The 12,336-nt window shown below is 47.0% G+C and overlaps 1 protein-coding gene across 1 annotated transcript in view; it reads right to left on the reverse strand.

Annotated features, from left to right (window-relative positions):
• LOC128700424 (protein krueppel-like) overlaps positions 1–12,336 on the reverse strand; it is a 403,712-nt gene that overhangs the window by 266,302 nt on the left and 125,074 nt on the right. The gene's annotated exons all lie outside the window — the stretch shown is intronic.

Here is a 12,336-nt window from a genome sequence, read left to right on the forward strand (position 1 = left end):
CAAAAGCATCTTCTCATTGGCTGGAACCTGGGTACTGGTTGAACGATGGGGCCCCATCATCGACCCTCAGTCCCCTGGTTCGCTGGTTGGGGGAGACAGCCTGTAAATGAGGGTGTGTACATGTGCCGAATAAAGGTTACATACTCTTTGCATGCCACATTAGTTCTGTGTAACTCTTTTTTTTTTACACAGGATTTGACAAGGTTAAGGATCCCTAGCTTTATTGACAAGCTATTTACAGGTTAAGGATTCCTAACTTTATTGGCAAGCTAAGAGCTGTTACCTACATCAGCTCATTTGAAAGCATTTTTATTGTTATGAGACATACAAGTAGGGAACAGGATGAAGTTGGAGCCATCTGTGGGCCAGCATTTTCATTTGTCTGTTTTCAGAACATAGCCTAGACTTAGTGATTTTCGACATTGTACTGAGGTTGTGTGTCTCATAGACACTCTGAGAAACTCAGGTCCTGAGCTGTAGCTTCTGACCTAATTTGTACTGGTATCTGTGTACTGTCACAGTCGGGGATTTTCTAATGCTGAACTTAGATTCAGTAGTACGGGAGTTTTGTGACTTTTGTGGAGGATCTGCAGATGGTCCCTACTTAGTGTCGTTATATTATCTCCTTGTTCCTGATTCTGTGTCGCTGTTGCTTGTTATATTGCTGTTCGGTTTATCAGTCGTTTTATTGTTCACGCAAGCTGTTCTGATTGCCAGGTTGGTCAAGAAGTTAGTTTATGTGAGGACTTTTAGTCAGTCACTGGTTAATTCTAGTCGATTCTTGAGACATAGCGAACTACTTAGACCACTTACACACACACACACACACACAAACTTACTTGTATATATTAGTACTATGTTATTAAATGCTAACAATGTACCAGTCGGTACTTAAAAGCCATAAAGATGTGATATGTACCTTCAGCACAATACTACTGTACACCAGAGAAGTGTACCAACTTGTATCCTCTATTATATTCAATTGATTACTATAATTTACTTTGATATTATACGCCTAGACAACTCTATTGTTATTAATAAACTTATTAAATTTTAATTTCTTTAGTTAGTAGCCTACCAGTTGTAATCCTGAAGTACTATTGAATCTTACTGAATTCTAATGGATAATTGGACCAGGAAACTGACTACTTGTTACGAAATCCCAGTAACAGGCTGGATGCTAGAAGGACAGTCCTTTCTAGTATTCACTGGAGATCTCTATCATTATTAGATATCGCGTTATTTGTAACACCTCTTCATAGCTTTTCTTAGCTGTCAATAGCCCTCCATAGCTGTCCATAGCCGTCGTTAGCTTTTTTAGTTGTTCTTATATGTCCTTAGTTGTTTTTAGCTCTCCTCGGCCGTCCTTAACTGTTCTTAGCTGTCATTATCTGTCCTTAGCTATCCTTAGGTGTTCTTAACTCGTTTTAGTTGTTCTTAGCCGTCCTTAGCTGTTGTAATTGTTATTATTAGTTGCAAGCAGTGAGACAGTAGCAGTGAGACAGTAGCAGTGAGACAGTAGCAGTGAGACAGTAGCAGTGTTCATCTCACTGCTACTGCCACACCAACCACACATCTTTACTGCTAAACTTGGTGAATCCTTACCAGGATGTTGGGAAGTATTTCTTCAGCCTCAGGTGGGTGTGAGTGAGGTGGTGAGGTGGGTGTGAGTGAGGTGGGTGTGTGTTGATAAGGTAGTGAGGTAGGTTAGAAATAAGGGGAGGGGGGTAAGGAGATATGGATGGGGTTAGGGAGGGGGCTGGTGGGGGAGGGTGGGGGTAGTATCACTATCTCACTCCACCATAAACACAACATGAGCCACTCTTATCACTGTACTTCCTCCTTACTGCCTCACTGTAACACCTACCACCGCTCTCCCTCCTTCTCTACCTCCCTCCTTCCCTACCTCCCTCTCTCTCTCATACAAGAAGAATACGTAAATAATAATAATAATAATAATAATAATAATAATAATAATATCTTTATTTACTACCAGTACATGTACAAGGTATACAGTCCTAGTTGACATCAATGACATACTACTATATAAAAAGCCGCTTGTTATGCTGAACATTTCGGGCAAATTAGGTCAGTTTTGTCCCAGGATGCGACCCACACCAGTCCACTAGTACCCAGGTACCCATTTTACTGATGGGGAACATAGACAACACTTGTAAAGAAACGTCCAATGTTTCTACTCAGGCTGGGAATCGAACCCAGACCCTCACCGTGTGAAGCGAGAGCGTTAACCACCAGGCCACCAGAACCCTAATACATAAACAAGAAGATTATTACATAAATAAGAAGATTAATACAAATAAGAAGACTGATACATTAATAAGAAGAGGAAAACATAGATAAGAAATACAATACATAATTAAGATGAGAAAATGTTTAGTGGAATTTACCAATAAACTCACAGAGTGGGATGCAAGAGAACTGCATCCTCACACATAGTGGGATGCAAGATAACTGCATCCTCACACATAGTGGGATGCAAGATAACTGCATCCTCACACATAGTGGGATGCAAGATAACTGCATCCTCACACATAGTGGGATGCAAGATAACTGCATCCTCACACATAGTGGGATGCAAGATAACTGCATCCTCACACATAGTGGGATACAAGATAACTGCATCCTCATACATAGTGGGATGCAAGATAACTGCATCCTCACACATAGTGGGATGCAAGATAACTGCATCCTCACACATAGTGGAATGCAAGATAACTGCATCCTCACACATAATGGGATGCAAGATAACTGCATCCTCACACAGAGTGGGATGCAAGATAACTGCATCCTCACACAGAGTGGGATGCAAGATAACTGCATCCTCACACAGAGTGGGATGCAAGATAACTGCATCCTCACACATAGTGGGATGCAAGATAACTGCATCCTCACACATAGTGGGATGCAAGATAACTGCATCCTCACACATAGTGGGATGCAAGATAACTGCATCCTCACACAGAGTGGGATGCAAGATAACTGCATCCTCACACAGAGTGGGATGCAAGATAACTGCATCCTCACACAGAGTGGGATGCAAGATAACTGCATCCTCACACATAGTGGGATGCAAGATAACTGCATCCTCACACAGAGTGGGATGCAAGATAACTGCATCCTCACACAGAGTGGGATGCATCCTCACACAAATAACTGCATCCTCACACAGAGTGGGATGCAAGATAACTGCATCCTCACACAGAGTGGGATGCAAGATAACTGCATCCTCACACATAGTGGAATGCAAGATAACTGCATCCTCACACATAGTGGGATGCAAGATAACTGCATCCTCACACATAGTGGGATGCAAGAGAGCTGCATCCTCACACATAGTGGGATGCAAGATAACTGCATCCTCACACATAGTGGGATGCAAGATAACTGCATCCTCACACATAGTGGGATGCAAGATAACTGCATCCTCACACATAGTGGGATGCAAGATAACTGCATCCTCACACAGAGTGGGATGCAAGAGAGCTGCATCCTCACACATAGTGGGATGCAAGATAACTGCATCCTCACACAGAGTGGGATGCAAGAGAACTGCATCCTCACACAGAGTGGGATGCAAGATAACTGCATCCTCACACAGAGTGGGATGCAAGAGAGCTGCATCCTCACACAGAGTGGGATGCAAGAGAGCTGCATCCTCACACAGAGTGGGATGCAAGAGAGCTGCATCCTCACACAGAGTGGGATGCAAGAGAGCTGCATCCTCACACAGAGTGGGATGCAAGTGAGCTGCATCCTCACATAGTGGGATGCAAGAGAGCTGCATCCTCACAGAGTGGGATGCAAGTGAGCTGCATCCTCACACAGAGAGTGGGATGCAAGAGAGCTGCATCCTCACAGAGTGGGATGCAAGTGAGCTGCATCCTCACACAGAGATTGGGATGCAAGAGAGCTGCATCCTCGCACAGAGTGGGATGCAAGAGAGCTGCATCCTCACACAGAGTGGGATGCAAGTGAGCTGCATCCTCACACAGAGTGGGATGCAAGAGAGCTGCATCCTCACACAGAGTGGGATGCAAGAGAGCTGCATCCTCGCACAGAGTTGGATGCAAGAGAGCTGCATCCTCGCACAGAGTGGGATGCAAGAGAGCTGCATCCTCACACAGAGTGGGATGAAAGTGAGCTGCATCCTCACATAGTGGGATGCAAGAGAGCTGCATCCTCACAGAGTGGGATGCAAGTGAGCTGCAGCCTCACAGAGTGGGATGCAAGAGAGCTGCATCCTCACAGAGTGGGATGCAAGTGAGCTGCATCCTCACATAGTGGGATGCAAGAGAGCTGAATCCTCACACAGAGTGGGATGCAAGTGAGCTGCATCCTCACAGAGTGGGATGCAAGAGAGCTGCATCCTCACAGAGTGGGATGCAAGAGAGCTGCATCCTCACAGAGTGGAATGCAAGAGAGCTGCATCCTCACAGAGTGGGATGCAAGAGAGCTGCATCCTCACAGAGTGGGATGCAAGTGAGCTGCATCCTCACATAGTGGGATGCAAGAGAGCTGCATCCTTACAGAGTGGGATGCAAGATAGCTGGATCCTCACACAGAGTGGGATGCAAGAGAGCTGCATCATCACAGAGTGGGATGCAAGAGAGCTGGATCCTCACACAGAGTGGGATGCAAGAGAGCTGGATCCTCACACAGAGTGGGATGCAAGAGAGCTGGATCCTCACACAGAGTGGGATGCAAGAGAGCTGCATCATCACAGAGTGGGATACAAGAGAGCTGCATCCTCACAGAGTGGGATGCAAGAGAGCTGCATCCTCACAGAGTGGGATGCAAGTGAGCTGCATCCTCACATAGTGGGATGCAAGAGAGCTGCATCATCACAGAGTGGGATGCAAGAGAGCTGGATCCTCACACAGAGTGGGATGCAAGAGAGCTGTATCCTCACACAGAGTGGGATGCAAGAGAGCTGTATCCTCACACAGAGTGGGATGCAAGAGAGCTGTATCCTCACACAGAGTGGGATGCAAGAGAGCTGTATCCTCACACAGAGTGGGATGCAAGAGAGCTGTATCCTCACACAGAGTGGGATGCAAGAGAGCTGTATCCTCACACAGAGTGGGATGCAAGAGAGCTGTATCCTCACACAGAGTGGGATGCAAGAGAGCTGTATCCTCACACAGAGTGGGATGCAAGAGAGCTGTATCCTCACACAGAGTGGGATGCAAGAGAGCTGTATCCTCACACAGAGTCGGATGCAAGAGAGCTGTATCCTCACACAGAGTGGGATGCAAGAGAGCTGTATCATCACACAGAGTGGGATGCAAGAGAGCTGTATCCTCACACAGAGTGGGGTGCAAGAGAGCTGTATCCTCACACAGAGTGGAATGCAAGAGAGCTGTATCCTCACACAGAGTGGGATGCAAGAGAGCTGTATTCTCACACAGAGTGGGATGCAAGAGAGCTGTATCCTCACACAGAGTGGGATGCAAGAGAGCTGTATCCTCACACAGAGTGGGATGCAAGAGAGCTGTATCCTCACACAGAGTGGGATGCAAGAGAGCTGTATCCTCACACAGAGTGGGATGCAAGAGAGCTGTATCCTCACACAGAGTGGGATGCAAGAGAGCTGTATCCTCACACAGAGTGGGATGCAAGAGAGCTGTATCCTCACACAGAGTGGGATGCAAGAGAGCTGTATCCTCACACAGAGTGGGATGCAAGAGAGCTGTATCCTCACACAGAGTGGGATGCAAGAGAGCTGTATCCTCACACAGAGTGGGATGCAAGAGAGCTGTATCCTCACACAGAGTGGGATGCAAGAGAGCTGTATCCTCACACAGAGTGGGATGCAAGAGAGCTGTATCCTCACACAGAGTGGGATGCAAGAGAGCTGTATCCTCACACAGAGTGGGATGCAAGAGAGCTGTATCCTCACACAGAGTGGGATGCAAGAGAGCTGTATCCTCACACAGAGTGGGATGCAAGAGAGCTGTATCCTCACACAGAGTGGGATGCAAGAGAGCTGGATCCTCACACAGAGTGGGGTGCAAGAGAGCTGTATCCTCACACAGAGTGGGATGCAAGAGAGCTGTATCCTCACACAGAGTGGGATGCAAGAGGCACCTTGAATCATAACTAATCGCTGTTTCTAATACAATTAAACAAAACAAAGGCAGCTTCACCATCTCTAAAGTCTTAGCAAGAATCTTCCTGAAAACAGTAAACCCTGCCATCACATAGTCTCTCCTGCTAACACTACACAAGCACATTACAGAGGAGGAACACTGAAACAGACCTTCTCTAATTCAACCTCCAACAGAAATATTTGTCTAACCTATTATTTTTATGTTACCCAAGTAATAGCTTTTATATCCTTTTACTCATGTGCAAGTTAATTGCTCTACCATACTGTATTACTACTACTACTACCACTTATGTCACTACTGCTACCACTACCAGTAGCATTACACCTCACTCTGAGCCTGTATATACCCTATGTGTCCATGTATTGTTTGTAACGGCTTAACAAAGCTCCTGGAGAGCGAAACGTTGCCACAATAAAATGTCACATTAGTTGCACTTATATATTGTCGGTAATTCTACCAACATATATACGATATTGGTCTTGTACAAACAGTAATACCACCCAGACATTTTTCTTAACAAATTACTTAGACTATACAACAAACATTGTCCTATAAAAACGAAACAGATCACAAACAAACGGCTTGGTTGCCCATGGCTAACCAGCACCATTCTGAAATCCATTGACAAGAAACACCAATATGAAAAGCAATATAGACAGGGCTTAATACACAAAGATATTCTTAAACACTATTCATCAGTTCTCACCAAAGTAATAAAGAAAGCCAAACAATTATACTACTCCAGGAGATTCACAGACACTAGAGGAGATATAAAAAAGACCTGGAAAACACTCTCTCAGATTCTCGGGACCCACAAACTGAAAAAAAAACAAGAATATTGTCCTAACTAAACCTAATGAAACACCACTACATCCCACTGACACAGCTAACAAGATAAACGACTTCTTCTCAACCATAGGATCTAATCTCGCCAATAAAATCCCACATACTAATGCCCATGCCAGGGACTACCTAGATGGAAATTTCCCAAATTCCTTCTATCTTGCACCAACTGAGCCCTCGGAAGTCACCGAGATTATCAAGTCACTTAAAAACAACTCAGGGAATCTGTCTAATGTCCCACCATTACTGTACAAGCGAGCGGCCCATATCCTTTCGCATGCTATTTCATTACTTTTTAACAAGTCACTAGAAACTAGCACCTTCCCGAAACTACTCAAGATGGCAAGGGTTACACCAATACATAAAGGTGGTGACCCTACAGACTTAAACAACTATAGGCCAATATCAAACTTACCATTGCTATCCAAAATCTTTGAGAAACTCGTGCACAGGAGACTATATTCATTTATAACAGCACAAAACATACTCAACCCCTGCCAATTTGGATTTAGGAAAAATAAAAGCACTAATGATGCAATCATAAAAATGCTAGATCTGCTTTACACAGCATTGGAAAATAAGGAATATCCACTAGGAATTTTTATTGACCTAAGAAAAGCTTTTGACACAGTAGACCACGACATCCTACTCCACAAACTTGACCATTACGGTATAAGAGGCCATGCGCTTGCTTATTTCAAATCTTACCTTACTAATAGGTATCAGTATGTTACCATTAAAGACACAGCATCAACAACACGTCCACTTGATACTGGAGTTCCGCAGGAAAGTGTCCTTGGTCCCCTGCTCTTCCTCATATACATCAATGATCTTCCAAACGTATCCCAACACCTGAAACCCATTCTCTTTGCTGACGACACGACTTATGTCATCTCTCACCCTAATCTTGCCACCCTCAACACCATTGTTAAACGAGGAGCTGATCAAAATATCGACTTGGATGACAGCCAATAAACTTACGCTTAACACTGACAAAACCTACTATATTATGTTTGGTAGCAGAGCAGGATATGCACAAATTAACATTAAGATCGACAACACTCTAATTACCAGACATAATGAGGGCAAATTCCTAGGCCTATACCTTGACAACAACCTGAATTTCAGCACCCATATCCAACACATAACCAAAAAAGTATCCAAAACAGTTGGGATCCTCTCCAAGATACGATACTACGTGCCGCAAAATGCCCTTCTCACACTATACCACTCACTTATTTATCCATACCTCACCTATGCTATTTGTGCTTGGGGATCAACTGCAGCAACACACCTAAAGCCAATAATAACCCAACAAAAAGCTGCGGTAAGAATAATCACTAAATCCCATCCCTGGCAACACACACCCCCCACTCTTCATAGATCTGAACTTACTCCCAGTTCAGTACATCCACACTTACTACTGTGCAATCTACATCTACAGGACCTTAAACTCCAATATCAACCTTGACCTAAAACGCTTTCTTGATAGTTGTGACAGAACCCACAGGCATAACACCAGACACAAACATCTCTACGACATTCCCCATGTCCGAATAAACCTTTACAAAAATTCAATGTATGTCAAAGGCCCTAAAATCTGGAACACCTTACCTGAAAACTCTAGAACTGCACACACATTCATCACCTTCAAAACTACCATTAGAAAACATCTTATCTCCCTGATAAACCCCATCAACTAACTACACGAATACCACCTGGTGGTTCACACTTACACTCACTCACCCATTTGACCATAAACAGAAATATTAATCTCAATCTTAAAATAATGAATCCTATGATACTCCAATACTGAAACTATGTACTGTGCCAAAACAAAAGCATTCACATTGCTAAACTCACAAACTAGTATTTAGTCACTTAGCCATAATACCAACTTACCTCATAATTTGTAATATTTTAAAATAAAGAATTAAACTAAGTCTGCCCGAAATGCCTAGCCATGCTAGGCGTTCTAGTGGTACACTCTGAAATCATTATTTAACTACATGTAAACCACACAACAACCAAATTCTGTAAATTCAACATTGTAATCTTTATAGAGAATAAACTTTGAATTTGAATTTCATTGAAAACACTTTCCCATTCATTCTTACCATTGCTCCAGCATTACCATCATGGTACACAGCTCTCTCACTCTCCCCCCCCCCTCCAGTCATCTGGTGTCAGATGGGAGGGCTGACCTGCATAAATCTTTGAGTGTGGCACTCAGTATGCCAACTGGTTGGCACTCACCCTCCTCACTAGTATTGTGTTAAGATATAACCTTTGAAGTGAGGTGTAGCCTCACCCCTGACTCTACCACCCTCACCACATACACTCTCCCCAACCTTCACCCCTCACTCTCCTCCACCCTCAACCCTCACTCTCCTCCAACCTCACCATTCACTCTCCTCCACCCTCACCCCTGACTCTCCTCCAACCTTACCATTCACTCTCCTCCACCCTCACACCTGATAACCCCCCACCCTCACCCCTCACTCTCCTCCAACCTCACCATTCACTCTCCCCCACCCTCACCCCTGATAACCCCCACCCTCACCCCTCACTCTCCTCCAACCTCACCATTCACTCTCCCCCACCCTCACCCCTCACTCTCCTCCACCCTCACCCCTCACTCTCCTCCAACCTCACCATTCACTCTCCTCCACCCTCACCCCTGAGAACCCCCCCACCCTCACCCCTCACTCTCCTCCAACCTCACCATTCACTCTCCTCCACCCTCACCCCTGAAAAACCCCCACCCTCACCCCTCACTCTCCTCCAACCTCACCATTCACTCTCCTCCACCCTCACCCCTGACAACCTCCCACCCTCACCCCTCACTCTCCCCCACCCTCACCCTTCGCTCTCCTCCACCCTCACCCCTCACTCTCCTCCACCCTCACCCCTCACTCTCCTCCAACCTCACCACTCTGCCCCACCCTCACCCCTGACAACCCCCCACCCTCACCCATCACTCTCCTCCAACCTCACCATTCACTCTCCTCCACCTTCACCCCTTACAACCCCCCCAAGCTCACTCCTCACTCTCCCCAACCCTCACCCTTCACTCTCCTCCACCCTCACCCCTCACTCTCCTCTACCCTCACCCTTCACTCTCCTCCACCCTCACCCCTGATAACCCCCCACCCTCACCCCTCACTCTCCTCCAACCTCACCATTCACTCTCCCCCACCCTCACCCCAGATAACCCCCCACCCTCACCCCTCACTCTCCCCCACCCTCACCCTTCGCTCTCCTCCACCCTCACCCCTCACTCTCCTCCACCCTCACCCCTCACACACCTCCACCCTCACCACTCTGCCCCACCCTCACCCCTGACAACCCCCCACCCTCACCCCTCACTCTCCTCCAACCTCACCATTCACTCTCCTCCACCTTCACCCCTGACAACCCCCAAGCTCACCCCTCACTCTCCCCCACCCTGACCCTTCACTCTCTTCCACCCTCACCCCTCACTCTCCTCTACCCTCACCATTCACTCTCCCCCACCCTCACCCCTGACAACCCCCCACCCTCACCCCTGACAACCCCCAAGCTCACCCCTCATTCTCCCCCACCCTGACCCTTCACTCTCTTCCACCCTCACCCCTCACTCTCCTCCACCCTCACTCTTCACTCTCCACCGCCACCCCTCACTCTCCTCCACCCTGACCCTTCACTCTCCTCCACCCTCACTATCCCCCACCCTCACCCTTCACTATCCCCCACCCTCACCCTTCACTCTCTCCCACCCTCACTCTTTCCCACCCTCACCCCTCACTCTCTCCCACCCTCACCCCTCACTCTTTCCCACCCTCACCCCTCACTCTCTCCCACCCTCACCCCTCACTCTCTCCCACCCACACCCCTCACTCTCTCCCACCCTCACCCCTCACTCTCAACCACCCTCACCCCTCACTCTCCCCCACCCTCACCCCTCACTCTCTCCCACCCTCACCCCTCACTCTCTCCCACCCTCACTCTTCACTCTCCTCCACCCTCACCCCTCACTCTCTCCCACCCTCACCCCTCACTCTCTCCCACCCTCAACCCTCACTCTCTCCCACCCTCACCCCTCACTCTCTCCCACCCTCACTCTCTCCCACCCTCACCCCTCACTCTCTCCCACCCTCACCCCTCACTCTCCCCCACCCTCACCCTTCTCTCCATCCTCACCCCTCACTCTCTCTCACCCTCAAACCTCACTCTCTCCCACCCTCACCCCTCACTCTTTCCCACCCTCACCCCTCACTCTCTCACACCCTCACCCCTCACTCTTTCCCACCCTCACTCCTCACTCTCTCCCACCCTCATCCCTCACTCTCTCCCACCCTCACCCCTCACTCTCTCCCACCCTCACCCCTCACTCTCCCCACCCTCACCCCTCACTCTCTCCCACCCTCACCCCTCACTCTCTCCCACCCTTACCCCTCACTCTCTCCCACCCTCACCCCTCACTCTCTCCCACCCGCACCCCTCACACGCTCCCACCCTCACCCCTCACCCCCACCCTCACCCTTCACTCTAGTCCAGTGGTTCCCAAACTTTTTCAGCTTGTTACCCAATTTAACATGCCACATGAAGCATGTTACCCCTTTCACAAAATGTTGTTATTATTGATATATATGGCTAAACGTGAACGTATACAGCCTCGCATACTCTGCTAATCCTAGCAAAACCATTGAAAACGTAAGAACCACACATACATTATATATAAAATTAATAATAGCTACAAATTCACAGTAACAGTGGGTAAATACTAATTATATACTGCACAGGGCAGTACACATACATACCAGCTTATGTCTACCTCGGCTGATGCTCACAGATAAACTGACAGTGTGAAATAGAGGCAGCCTCAGGAAGTGAGTGACGCGTACTGGACAGGTCGATCTGGGCTACTGAGTGACTTTTGTCCTGAAGCATACTTGTCAAAATACTTTTGGGTTTCCACACACTTAGCTATATATTTCTTCTTTTCTAATACTGTATATTAGTTTTTGATGTTTATTGTTATTTGGTTTAACTTTATTACTTACTTATAATAGGTTTACTTTACAACTTTATATACTAAGACAAAGTTAACAATAATCCTCATACCGGGTACCGCATTGTTTTCTTGATTTTCAGAATTCATAACTTTTTTTCTGTCACCCCTCCATTACCCCCCAAAAATGGTTAAATTACCCCCAGGGGGTAATTTACCCCCAGTTTGGGAACCACTGCTCTAGTCCATCCTCACCCCTCACTCTCTCCCACCCTCAAACCTCACTCTCTCCCACCCTCACCCCTCACTCTCTCCCACCCTTACCCTCCACCAGCCTACATACAGCATCAAGGAGATCAATCAACACTA

This window comes from Cherax quadricarinatus, chromosome 71 (genome assembly GCF_038502225.1).
Source record: "Cherax quadricarinatus isolate ZL_2023a chromosome 71, ASM3850222v1, whole genome shotgun sequence".
Lineage (NCBI taxonomy): Eukaryota > Metazoa > Arthropoda > Malacostraca > Decapoda > Parastacidae > Cherax > Cherax quadricarinatus.